This window comes from Esox lucius, chromosome 23, assembly GCF_011004845.1.
Source record: "Esox lucius isolate fEsoLuc1 chromosome 23, fEsoLuc1.pri, whole genome shotgun sequence".
Lineage (NCBI taxonomy): Eukaryota > Metazoa > Chordata > Actinopteri > Esociformes > Esocidae > Esox > Esox lucius.
The window spans coordinates 13,319,035-13,333,821 of NC_047591.1; the positions used below are offsets into that span (position 1 = coordinate 13,319,035).

At 43.4% G+C, this 14,787-nt stretch overlaps 1 protein-coding gene across 2 annotated transcripts in view; it reads right to left on the reverse strand.

Annotated features, from left to right (window-relative positions):
• ppfia2 (PTPRF interacting protein alpha 2) overlaps positions 1-14,787 on the reverse strand; it is a 148,900-nt gene that overhangs the window by 89,193 nt on the left and 44,920 nt on the right. The gene's annotated exons all lie outside the window — the stretch shown is intronic.

The following is a 14,787-nucleotide window of genomic DNA, read 5'->3' on the forward strand; positions in this document are numbered from 1 at the left end:
ACATTTATACATTACCAAGAGGGATGGTTGCAATCGTTTTCTCAAGAAAAGAGTGAAGAATCACTATTGTCCATGATAAGCAAAAGGCTCTATATGTGTGAGCTATTCATGTGCCGGGCGGTGTGTCCTCTGATTACTACAGTACCTCTCGATTCTAGTGTTTAGGATCCGGGTTGTTACACCTGTATTGCAGGAGCCAAAACTGTATCTACTATATGTTACAGGAGCCATGAAACAACATACTGTATCTACTTTATGTTACATGAGCCATGCAACAACATACTGTATCTACCTGATCACGGCATTTGTAAAGACTTTCCACAGAAATAATCACGATTACAAAAGTTCATAGACCTAACAGCGCGGCACGCATCTCCATACTGTCTACAGCACTGCGAGGGGTGAGTGTGCGCACCTCTGCAGGCTTGAGCTGTGCACAGTAATGACTTCACTGGGGAGCTGCTACAGTGGCAGCCCCTCCAGCACACAGCAGAGCACAGCACCTTTCAGGCCTGCAGCCCTGAGTCAGGCAGATCTCCCCCAGAGAGAAGAGCAGTGAGGGAGGAACATGGCAGGGGGGGAGAGGGGGAGTAAGATGCAGGATGAATGTTAGGTGGACTGAAGGTCTAACTCAGTAGACACACCTGGACAACACTTTATCCCATTTTTTTCATCGGACAATCTTGAATCTGTTATCAAAGGTTGTAAAACCATTGAAATACGCTCTTACGCCTTGAACCAATTTTAAAGCTCCAATCAGACCAATTGCTCGAAATCCATTTCCAGAAATCTTCAGCAATATCTTCCATCCTCTGTATTGACTTTCCCCCTGCTCCCTGAGTTCTCTATAAAAGAGAACCGCTTCATCCATTTAAGATGAATGGAGCATTGACCAAGAGCAGCCTTTATCTACCCTTTATAAAGTGGTTGACTTTCAGTTTCCCACACTGGACTTCCCATAAGGGGGATGGACTGGTGGGGCCTCATCCAATTTCCTCCTATCGACTCGTCCCTGGCTTTCTGGGAGAGAACAAGCCACCATTGTTGATGCCAAGTAATCAAATCGTAAGGCCAAGGTTTGAAGAGTCAATTTACTGGGCAATAGAACATGAGGCTTAATAAAGGTGAATGTTTATGTCCTATATTGCATTGCAAGAATATATTCTTAAGAACATTTCAAATTCGGATGGTGTTGCCTAACTGAATACATCGTAGGGTTTCGAACACAAACCAGACTTAGTGGTGTTACAATTAGGTGTCTTTGATTCTATTGAGCATTGACTTATGCACTGAGATGTATGCTACAGGGATATGAAAATGCTACTTTGTTGGTGAGGGTTTAATAGTTCAATTTGATCAGCGATTTGTAGGGAACAGTTTAATACCATCAAACCATCAACAGCCCGTTTGCTCTGGCCCATGGACTACTGTTCTGATAGAACTTACGTGCATTATCGTCCATGGACTACAGTTCTGACAGAACAGGAGTGTATTATTACTAGCACTAGATTGGATCCCCCTAATAACCACACGTTACAGATCAACGCATGATACAGGCTTCGACAAATACCATACATTTCTGATAACTGGAATAACCATTCTCCGAACTGCACCACGACACAGGTCCAGATATATTTGGTCGTGACCTTAATTTACGGAATAACAACTCTCTCCAAAATGACATTCTGTATCAGTCGACAGCGTAGAATGGGCATATAATAATATAATTCTAGTAATTATGGGAGCGTGTAGAATGGTCGCGGTCCTCAGAACCGTGAAATGCCTGCGGAAATGGGAGTTAATGGAGAGACTATCGTGTCTTAACGACCCTCTGTTCTCGTAAGAACGGATGACGTAGTGCTGATGCCATGGTCAAAGTCCTGGACGTCAAGATGGACAAAAGCCAAGGTTTTTAAAGGATTTTAACAAACCTCCCCCCCATCACTTTTTTTTTTTTTTATGTCCATCCACAGGGACCCTGCTAGGACAGGGAACAGACACCCTGTGTCCTCTACCCAGGGAGATGCCAGAACAAAGCTGTGCACAGACACGGCAGATGGGACCCAGCGCTCTGACTGAATGACGAGCCAGGTGCCGGAGCATTTCCATACCATGGTAAAGTCTAGCTATCAGGGGCCGGGGGCCTGGAGACGATCTGGGCTCGGGGCTGTGTCTCCAGGCATGCTGGGCCCCATCTTAGTCCCTCATCACCACATCGACACAGCCGGACAGATGTGTCCACCCATCCGTATCCCCTCTGGGTTTCTCTTCAACCGCTGTTGTCATCTTTGAAGGAGCACCAGAGTCGCATGACCTTCCATCAGAAACCTCCTTCCTTCTGAAGTCTCACCATGCAAACAGTCATTGCTTTTAAAAATGTAAAATCGAAAAATGCTTGCTTCATTTACAAAGATGTAAAATATGGGTTGGGGGTCGAGGATGACAGTGAAAGTGGAAAGAGTTTAGACGGCGATTAAACCCCAGTCTCCCAGGTTGGGTACATTTGCTTATACAACTGAATGTTGATTGGTGGCGATAAAGTCTGAGACAGGGTCACTTACGAGCAGCATATTTTTGGAGGAGACACAACATTTGAATGGGTTGAGCATGTAAGTTATTTCTCTTTGATGTTGTAAGGTGTAACGGGACATTCAGGAAGCGGTCTGTCACTGTCATTATCAGCACTTGTTTTGGGGCATATGTATGGGACAAATCTTCCTAAGCCATCCTCTTCAGACTGCTGCAATTTCATATTTGGATCCATTTGACTTGGTTTGTTGTAGTGTTACTGCACAATTGGCTGACTCAGTTAGGATTTTTTCATAGTGTGGCTCTGATAGTAGCATTGTGATCAGCTGTTGGTCTACTGTGATCTGCTGAAGGTTTACTGTGATCTGCTGAAGGTTTACTGTGATCTGTTGTTGGTTTTTCTTTGATCTGCTGAAGGTTTACTGTGATCTGCTGTTGGTTTACTGTGATCTGCTGTTGGTTTACTGTGATATGCTGTAGGTTTTTTACTGTGATCTGCTGTAGATTTTTTACTGTGATCTGCAGTACTGTGGGCTACTGTGCAGAGCTCCATTGTTCTGCACTGTTGTACAGCCTGGAGCAGAGGGAGGATGTGCACTAGGCTCAATGGAGCCTGGAGTAACTAAGCCAGGCCGATCAGCTGTCATACATACAGACCTGTCTGCAGGGGCCAGTGACGTCATAGTACAGATGTGAAGTGGGCCTGGCTAAAGGCCCTGCAAGATGATTGGCTGCAGATTCGCTGAACCCTCTGTGCCTGGGCTGGCTGCTCAAAACAGAAGAGTTATAGTCCTCATTATGGACATAGCAAATCTGACATTAACTTACGATTGCGTTAGACCAGTATTTACCCATAATCAAAACAGAAGATTACTACAGTAGTCAGAAATAAACCGCATTACTTTTCACGATATTTTTGTTTTACCCATTCTGGGTTTTTATAGATGACAATGGCGCTGATTAAAGTGAATGCAGAAAGCAAGTCCCAGAGGGGAAGTATGAAGAAACCGTAGAGGATCGTGCACCCTGAACACCTTTCATCCATTTAGCTCTGATAAAGCAGAGCGTGGCCAGAGAAGAGCCCAGCTCATTAAGACCAACACCTGAGTGTGTGCATGTGGGTGCACAGTGTATTTACCAACACACACACAGCCGTTCTATTTAAATCCCTAAAAAGACAAACACACACAGACAGAGGGCTGATTCAAAGAGCTCAAACAAATTAATTTTAAGCCTGTGTTTGATCACTCCAAAGGCTTAATCTTCGAGGCCAGTGAGGCACTGAGGCTGACAAGATAGTAGCGTTATTAAAGGGTTAATCCCCCCAAAACCACAAATATCTATGATATATATTGTTAAATAATGCTAATATGACAACAATGTATATTGTGATATTTTTCTGCATTTCCTAGCTATAATATGTTGGCAAACACTGAAGAAATCTGTTAAGACACAAGTCAACTACAAAACCTACAACGCAATGCTCTTAATGCAGGTGACTTAAAATCTCCTCATCTAGGCGGTTAGAAAATGTATCTAGACAATAATACCAAAGTCAGGTTAAGATTTAGATTCTAGCTCCAAGCTGTGTTCAGAAGGTTGCTGTGGCAACTCACAACACAGTTCTGCTTGTGACAGTAGGGGAATTGCGAGAACTGTTTGGGAAGAAAGGATATTATGTGACATCGCACTGTGTAGCTATCAAGATTACTACACAATTTACTGATTGATCAGAGTCAAATCACGGTGTAAAAACTATATTCATCCACTGTTAGAGTACAGACTTTCATCAAATTGATACTAGTTGTATATAGACCGTAGTAGCGTTGTTAATGTGTGTATTAGACTGCAGCATATGTGTTAATGTGTGTAAAAGGCCAAAAGAGTGTGCTGTGTTTTCTAAGCATGGAATGTAATAAGTATTTAGGTAGGAAAGTGTGGCCATGTTTTGACAATGCCTTGTTAGAGAAAGATAATAATTCCTCATTAAAATCAACTGTGAATGGAGAAAGCATGATACTCCCGGTTATATGAGCTAATTTTCCCAAGGAGAAGACAGAGGAGGAAACAGGGAAACTAGACTGGGGTGCTTTCATCTGTAACGGTAAATTAGTTCTTTCAGGTCTATGACCACAGAAGACTTTAGAACATATGATTTATATTCTGTACCGTATTATATACTCAAAATTCACTTAAAATACAAGGCAATTCATGCTATTTTTGGAATACAAAAATGTATCTATGTCAAAGTACAGTAGATGGCATTACCAATATTGCATTCATTTACAATTCATTGGTTGAAATACAAAGCCTACAAAATGCATCACTTTCCAAATACTGGAGTTCACTGAATATGTCCTATCTTGGATTGTATTACATGCTCTTTGGGCTTTTCGTCTGGGTCTCTGTATAAGCACTTGATGATAGCTGCTGATGTAAAAATGGCATTATCAAATCCATTTGATTGATTGATGAGCACAGGCTCCAGTGATACACGCAAACACATGACAACGTGGCAGTACTCAATACATAAGAAAGATACACTGAAAGAATTATGTAAAGAGGTGGATTATTTTAAATTAAAATCAATTTCAGGGTGCGCTAGGAGAAGGATAAGTGTCACTACAGCAGCATCCTGGTTGAACCCAGACATATGGAAATGCTGCACGGTGACAGTGCCCCATTCCCTTGGTTACATAAAGCCCTCACACACCTTCTTCCCAGGGGGACGACTGGAATGACAGAAAACAATTATGCGCAAAAACCACAAACATTTATGCAAGTCTGTCAGTGGAAATGTGCCCGTACAGCCCTGTGTGGAGCAGTACTTTCAGCCCAAGTTGTGCTGATCGCCCAAATATTATGCTAGACAAGCGATACACCTTCAAAAGCACGTTTGAATGCTGTCTAACTGCCACGGCTGTCAGTTTCAGATGGCTTCTTTAGTCTGTTCATTATTGTCTACATCATGCAGAAGCTGTTAGTTACAGATGATGCCTGGCTGCTGAGTAGCTATCCTACAATGACCTACAGTACAGTTTCATCCAGCCCAGTCACTCTTCACAAGCTCTCCTCAGGATATACTGGAAATAAGTCATTACAGCCAGGAACACCACATTTCCATGTCACTGTGTACATTAGGTTCTGCGGAGGCATATTTCCATGTATTGCAACATCTTGAGGAAAACCTAATGAAACATACATGAAATCATTGTGATTAACGAAAATATTACACATCACACTCACACGTGACCTCTCATTAACTCCTCTCATTAAAGCAGAAGCCACCACCGGCAACCTCCAACATGCATATACTGCAAACAGAGCCAGCTTGACACAGTGGACAAATCAATGGCAGGATTGGATGCTCCTGCCGTACGTTGGAAGAGGTAAATCTGGATCGCTCAGAAGCTCCAGGGTCGGCCGCATGCTTAGCAGCGTGGGAATGGTGCACACAACACAGAGAGCCGTTATGGCTTTAGTATTTCTAATGTCATTGTCTGTTTGTTTATTAGAAACCCTATTAGGTAATGCTATAACAACGGCTAGTCTTCGTGGGGTCCGACAAACATACAATTTTGGACAATTCTATGCATTCGTGCAACACATTACCTACGAAAAAAATAAAAAAATAAACAAAAACACAAACAGAATGAACACAAAAATAAAAACAAGATCAACAAGTAAGACGACTCATCCACTGTTTGTTCAGTCATTTAATTGTATTACACATGGGACTGGTATTTGCTTTAAGAACGTGATCTGGTAGAGAATTCCTTTCTCAAACGGCTGGAGACACACAGAGGAGAGAGCAAGTGCCAAGCTAGCATTAGCATTCATGGTATGACCATACCGTAGATAGCACGCGGTGTCATAGAGACAGCCTTAACAAGCTGACGTGAGACAGTAAGGATTATACATCAGGCTGGGGTGTCACTCTGACTATAATGACTCCTCAAAGACCGGCCCTGTCAGTTAAACTAGCACCAAGATTTCACAGAGCCAACCGCTGGACGTACAGCGAAAGAAAGAATCCGGATAATGACAAAAATACGCCATGAATATGTTCCTTCAGCACTTCACCGTGCAAAATTAGGGCATAAGTGTCATTATAAGAGACTAGTTCAGACCTGGAATTGGTTTTGGGGTGCAAATATATTTGATAGTTCAAAATAAAGTTCAAGTTAGCACCCCTTCTGCTGCTCACCTCGCCGTCTGTGTCATGTGTCACTTCCTGTGTAACGTGCAGCAGGCTTCTTATTGGTCAGTCGGTTGATGTTGAGCAGAGCCCTCCAGGTGATGCCGTCACCCTCTCCAATCAAATGTGTCAGGCCCTAATTGGGCTGTTCACCATTCTAACACCGCATGCCAATTCGTCCACTGGCTATGCTGGGATGATCAACAACAAGCCATTTTCATGTAAGTCCAGTTGTTTTTCCCCTCTATTTTTACTGTACCACATGCTTCCCCCGCCTCAAAAACCCTCCCAGCACTACTGTAAAAGTCCCACCGACATTAGAAAGCTGAGGAACGTACCGAGACAGACACCCAAACAATGAGTCATTCGGAGGTTGGCCAAAACAGATGTGAATGTGTCTCATTTGGGTGAGAAGGCTCTCTTTGTCACACACTGCACAGGACTCGCCACCCCCTGACCAAGCAACCAAACCGGGAACCGCTCCAGGCAGTGTTTTACTGGACATGAAAAACTCAGGACCCCCGTAGAGACACTGCCTAAACCTGACCAGAGGTAGCAGAGTCCACACAGACATACTGGTTTGCATCTGGGGCGTACTGGTCACATAACATGGCCGGCCTAGACTGTCGCATCCTGTCACTCTACCCCTCTCTGCTATGGGAGTGTGGCGTCGTCAGAGCTCATCTCGCTGATGGGATGTGACACGGGGAGCGAGTGGCACGTGGAATCTACAGTACCACGCATCTTTCCAAGGGTAAAGCTACTGCTGCGACAGAAGATGTGACAAACATTTAAATAGACTCTGCCCCTCATCGGCATCAGCTGGCGCCTTTAGGATCTGTTTAGGATCTGCTACACATGCCAATACAACTCTGTAAAGCGTTTCTTCAAGAGTAGATGTAGAGGTTTAAATCAATACAAATTGACTTAGAGTCACAAACCTTCTGTTAATTTGCTGTCCATTGTAATATAGGTATGATGGGTTTCTTTAAACATAAAGGGAGCAATTGACACAATATAAAAGGGCGTACCCAGTAGGAAAGGGCTCGGATAGTCGAATATTCGAATACCCGAAAATAATTTAGTATTCCAGTACTTGTGTATTAAATTTCCCCCCACATATTTTTTACATATATGTATTTTTGGTTGAAATAAATTGACCTGCTTATTATTTTTCGAAATACTAAAATGTTTACATATGACGATATACCATGACATTTATAAAAACTATACGTTTCTAAGTCGTTTTTATGACATGCGCTCCGTCACGTGTTTGTTGTTTACAATCGTCAGTCATAGCAGTAGTGTGGTGGGGTCCAGAATTACGCAAATGAAAGTTTACTAATCCAAGGAAAGATGGAATATATTTACTCAATTAATGTTACCTACGGAAAAAATATTTGGCATATAAAACGCTTCGTACAGCGTAACCAGGAATTGAATCTGATTTCGGATTAGCCTAGTGGTGCCATGGAAGGCGTGGCAAATGGCCAGCACCGTTCAATTTGGATGGTTAGTATTTGGCATGCCTAGTTGCGCTCTATCAACTTCTTGTGCCAGCTTGGGCGCTTTAGAGTTCAATCAAGTTAAAAGGCCTCAGTGTATTTCTTTCAGCATGTAAGGGATTCAGTTCAGGCCTTCTATTTGAGCAGACAGTGTGATAAGAACCGGAAAAGCCTTGGATGTACCTCGGAAGACACGTGGACTTTGCTCTGTTCTTCTTTCCCTTGATCCTGACTAGTCTCCCAGTGCCTACTGCTGAAAAACATCCCCACAGCATTATGCTGCTACCACCATGCTTCACAGTAAGGATGGTATTGGTCATGTCATTAACAGTGCCTGTTTCTTAACGTCTGGGAGTCCTTTAGGTGCCAAACTCCAAGTGGGCCATCATGTTCTTTTTACTGATGAGTTGCACCCGTTTGACCACTCTACCATAAAGGCCCAATGAAGTGCTATAGAGATGGTTGTCCTTCTGGAAGGTTCTCCCATCTCCTCACTCAGTGTCCATCAGGTTCATGGTCACCTTCCTGACCAAGGCCCTTCCCCCTGGATGGCCAGCTCTACCGACATCTTCCATTTAAAAATGATGGAGGCCACAGTGTTCTTGGGGATCTTAAAAGCTGCATATAATTTGTGGTACCCTCTTTGCCATGACAATACCTCCAGACAATACCTCATTGCTTGGTTTTTGCTTTGACATGCATTGTCTAACAATGGCACATAGCAAAGGGTCTGAATACATATCCCACGTGCACACTGTCTGCTCCCTAGAGCTACAAAGAGACACGCTCTCATTCACTTCCAACGAGAGCCAGCGAATCACGGTCGACAGTGGGTGGAGCTACTCTCAGAGACAAAATCTTGAGAAATGTTCAACTTTATGCAAATTTTCAGCAAGCGGCCAGTGACGGAGTTCGGCGACTATCAATGGCAGGGCAGATGTTCTCTTTTCTACTCGCTAGCTAAAAACTCATTCACCAGAAAGAAACGTATAATTGCGGAGTCCGGTCTCCCCATTTTTTATGGTCCTTCTCTGGCTTCATACAGAGATATAATTCTAAATATGGGTTTCAGAGATCGTTAGGATCACGGATGTGTAATACACGCATTACGTAAAACTAAGTAAATTGCTATTTGAACATTGATAAATCATTGACTCGTCATAATACTTTTTTAGTTACAAAAATATTGAATACTTATTCATATTTGCAGAGACTGATGCTTCCCCTATACTGGTTGACTGGTTGTCGGTGGCATAAATTAGGAACATACTAGCGGGCAGTGTGCACGCTAGGAAAGGCTCAGTGACAGCTCACCAGAGATTGAGCAATGAGCGAGTTGAGCGATTGGACAGTGTGTACGTAGCATTATGTGTGATATTTATTTTGATTGGGTAGTGTGTGTAGATTGATTATTCAATCCATTTTAGAATTAGCCTGTAAGGTGACAAAATGTGGAAAAGGTGAAGGGGAATACATTCCATATTTACTGTACATCCACAGTTTCATTCTCTCTTCCTCTCTACAGCTGTCTCACTGTCATAGCCCTGATGAGACGGGAAAGGGGAATTTTTCAAAACTATATCAAAGGGCATTGGAAGCGGGGGCCAAGTGCAGCACCCACAGTGGGAATATAGAACCAGGACAGGGGAAGGTCCACACAGGACACGCCCCCAGGAGACACCCCCCCCAGGAGACCCCTCCAAGAGACACGCCCCCAGGAGACACACCCCCAGGAGACACTCCAGCCAGTCATTTAAATCCATTCTGCCTTTTTCCCGCTCTCAATCCCACTCCCTTGCTACACTCCCTGACAGCCATCTTTTATGTGCAAATCCTTTGAGGTTCAACCAATATGTAGAATAGAAAGACGGCAGAGTGTTTTTAGGGTCCGCTGTGTCTTATGCACTGGTTTTGATGAAGCCATTGATTCACCATTCAGCGGTGGCTTTTGGGTCAAGGGTGAATAATGCAATCAAAAGGATCCCATTCTCGTTTCAATTTGACTATTTCAGCAAAGGCTGTGCAACCCAATATTTACAGCAATACTTAGCAAAAGGGCTAAGGGAATATGTTCAAGAACAGAGTCAGTTGTTAATATGCAGTACTATGAATGAAGGCATTGAACATGGGGAAATTCCCAAATGCCTCAGGAGAGTACTTTATTTGGAACAACAAATTCATGACGGATTCTGCTACGGAGCTAATTTCAAACTCAGACATTCTGACACAAGTGGTATCACTTCAAAGGCAACGTTTCGGTTATTGGTTCCATTCTGTGGCTGATATCAAGACAGAGAGGGACATCCTAGAGAGTGAGCAGAGGATTGAGGAGCGAGGAGGTAGGAGAGATGGGTTTTTACAAGCACACAGTGATATGGGCTTTTCCTCGGGATCCTTACTAGACTGGGGCAGTGCAGGTAAAAGGCCCCCTGATATTCCTCTTTATCTGACAAGACAACTTCCAACCACCCCTGGGAAACTGTGAGGAGAGCACGCACGCCTGCAGTTATCATGGAAGGATTAAACGCAGCATACTTTATCTCAATCTACTTTATGTGGTGAATCAGCTCGGTTACTGAGATGCTAGTGGTCTGAGCAGTACTCCCTCGCATGTTGTTGTTGAAACACACAACATCAGCACTATTGGATTGCAAGTGGGGAAATCACACCCTTGGCAGCCTCTTATTGAAAATGAATACACCTTGTCTCATCTCAACAAAGGTCACATAAACATGTGGGATGAAGTCAGACAATGTTCTACTGAGGAGTAACCCAGCCAAACCCACCTTGCATTAATAATGTTTTTGGCGTTCAGAAATTCTAACGTGCTGGCATTCGTTGCATGTTTACACCCACAGAGTATACCGTTGACTGAGTTTTCCAGGAGAAAATATTTACGGGGATAGTTCAGCCAGCGAGCAGAGGTCACGACAGAAGAAAAACTAATCGAAACAGTCTGAGAAAGAAAATATACAAAAACTCCGGGTGTGGTTTTCGATCATATAACACCACTTACACAAAACACAAGAAGCAGGCCTCGCCAGTCACAGTCCCCCAGTCAGCAGTTTCACCGTCAGGCGCTGACCTAGGCATATGGGTTGTCAATCAGGATTCTCACCACAGAAGTCACGTGTGGGTGGAAACGGCCAGAGGTTAAGGACAGTACTGTGAACATCGGCGCGAGTGTGAAGTGCTGAAGCCTCCCGTGAAAGACGGTTTCACACGAACGCCTTGGCCAGGAGGCCTCTATCACCTATGACGTGAGGGCGAGCACGTACCGTTCTGCATCAGCCGTATCCGGTGGGATTAATGCGATTCAGAAGATGCGCAGCTTTCACAGGGTGTCTGGAAACATTTACATAACGGCTCAGGCTAAATGTATGTATAGCCACAGTAGGCTACGGGAAACCAAATCTTACATAAGCCCCAGTGTGAGTCCCAGTCATGGAGACTCCTTTCGTGCTACTGACGAAAAGCTACATGTATATTAGTCAGCCAGCTAATTACTGAGTCATCAGGCACGGCAGTTTGCTATTTATACATCTTTTTCTCTGCTTAAACGCCTACAATTAATTTATTAGTGCAGTTTAGCCATTTTTGAGGGTCCGGCTATTTTGCGGCATCCCTCACCAAAATGGGCAAAAGCATCGCCTGGCAGCCTGCCCACTCAGAAAGTATTATGAAAGCTTCAGTGAAAGTGGATTTTATTCAGTTAATTATTTAATTCAAAGTAAAAGTTAGGTGGTATACATATAGTGAAAGTGTTGTTGGAATTTAATATGGATGAAATTAAGATTCCATGTCATTAATCTGCACACAGTGAATCACATAAAAGCCAAAGTAAACATTTTTTATTCAGAAACATTTTAGTGTCTTGAGTCAATATGTATTCAATCTCTTTGTTATAACAAGCCCTTGTTTAACGCATTACATAATAAATTGCATGGCCTCAATCTGCATGCAAGAACAGTGGTAAACATGATTTCTGAAAGGCTAACCCATCTTTTTACCTCTCAAATGCAATTATTTACAAGGGCCCTCAATCAAGTTGTGAATTTGAGACACGATTAAACCATAAAGACCGGGAATGTTTTTCAATACCTCACAAAACACAAAAACAAATATCTCCATATTAGCATGGTAAAGTCAGTAATTAGGGTTTGGATAGTGTATCAATACCCTTAGTCAATACAATGATACAGACAACCTTCTTATGGAGGAAGAAAACAGCTAAGGAACATCGCCGTGAAGCTAATTGTAATTTTAAAACAGTTACCTCATTTAATGACTGTGATAGGAGAACACCGAGGATGAATTAACAACATTATAGGTAGAATACTAACCTAAATCCCACGGACAAGAAGAAAGCCTGGGCAGATATTTAAAAACACACTGTGTGCATGTCTTGTTGGCTGTAGAATTACTTTAGACATTTTAAAAGGGTAGATTTGAATGGGATACTCTGCTAACCTGCAAAGCTTCAATGAGCAGTTGGTTTCACCATTGGCGTGGCAGGACGGAGAACAGATGAAACTGGGCATAGCGGGAACTGCCCTAGGAGTGAGGTGGCAGGAAAAATTTGCTCAGATTGGGATGTAGTGTTTTACCATAGCTTGAAGTTAAGGAGGGGAAGTTCTCCTTGCCGGATCAGACTGTGGGAGAACTTTACTATTTGGTCTGCAGTGTTCTGGACATAATATAGGTTATTTGTTGTCCAACCAGAAATAATTCTGACGGCACCATATGTAACAATCCTTTGTGATTCAGGTTCAGATTCATGTGCTGTACATTAGAGTTTATGATCGCTGTCCTTTGGATCATGTTTTCAAAATGTTGCCTTTTCCGATAGTTCTGCCAAGACAGAAAGGAAGGAGATGCTCTGCAAGGTGAGCCAGGATCATAATGTGCTATTGTTCAGGGCGGTAAGCTATTCTAGCTACCACTTAAGATAGCCTTGTGTCATCACAGTCTCTGGGACAGATAAACGATGAGCTCCATAGTTAGCTCTGCTTGTACAACCTATACTACACAGATGCTAAGCTTAGGCTTGTGAGGAGGAACCAGCCTAAAATGCATAAACAGGGCAAAAGATTTCAGTCCTTAGCATTACAGTCAAAACTACCCCGCCAACCAGTCCAGTCCGTCACCTCCATCTCCAGCACATAACCAGACGTGAGTCATTTATGGGGCCTCTGGATGTTCGCTAATAGACTGAAGGGAGTCATTTCACTGGGCAGATGAGCATCAATCTCGGTCCTGTCAGGGTGAGGAGCAGGAGGAGTGTTGGGGGTTTAATGGATGTGTGAGGACTGACAACCAGCTACAGGTAAAGGGGAACACGTGGGTAAAGACAAAGTCCTCAACGTCTCCAATATGACTACAAGACAGGTTAATGTGGGACTATGTGGCACACCATACATTACCAAGCAGTCCGCCTCGTACCCAACGACACAACGCATCACGGTCAGCCAGGAAAGACAGTAACACACCCCTGGCTTCAGCTACTTCGTCGGTTCCACAGGGTCACATCCCAAAACATTTTGGGAGGGATATGTAATGGGCTAAGCAGAAAGGCCCAGATTAAATTGATGTTGATAACAAAAGGACAGAGTAAACACATTTGACCGAGCTTTAATTAAGATTATCTCCTCGCACACCACTCTTTGGAGTTCAACCCAACGTTGCATCGTTCTTTTAGGGTCCTGAGGGGAAAGTGTGTATATGGGCTAAACCTTGCACAGCGATTCTTTTTTTTTTTTAAATTGATGTGATGAATCTTCCCAGGTGTACTAACACATCTCTTTTCATCCTGGAGGTTAAGCACACGGGGGCCTCCTCTGATTGTTTTTACTTTATTTGCAAGTTCAAGCTCATCAGTCTTCCGGCTGGCTGTATGGGGGAGGCAGAAACAATCTCATAAGTTTCTCATTACCGCCCCCAAGCACACGAGACAAATGTTCCAGCTCGCAGATACAACAGCCTGCTTTTGGGACACAAATATGATTTCTGCAGATTTTTCCTCTCGCTCTTCCCCAAAAACTCATTAAGAAATCAAATATAGGACGGAGCAAAGCAGGTTATGGGTCTGGGATGGTGGGGTGGGGGGTGGGGGGGGGGGCACTAGCTTTCTGGATCTCTATGACAGACACCCCGGATATAAAAAACACATTACTATCCTATTACACAACCAAAAGTCAACCAACCATTCCATAACTTCACAGAAACCCGTATACGTACGTAAATATGTTATGGAAAACCTGATGTGGACAAATTGTGGCTTAGAGACAGCCAGCGATGCAAGAAAACAGTACAAAATATTCATAATCTAAGCTAGAAACCCATACAACAAACAGTTCATAAATCCAAAAAACGTGTTCCGGTCGGACAGGCTAGGAAGGCAAGCTAGCAGCCCAGCTCCATGAAGGGCAAGGCTTCACACATGGACGTGACTAATGGGAATGGAATACATCGCCACTTAGGTTTACTGGCAAAAACAACTGTCCCGAAACAGCCTATCCATCATGCTGCATGTAGACTGATGCACTAAGTCTTCTG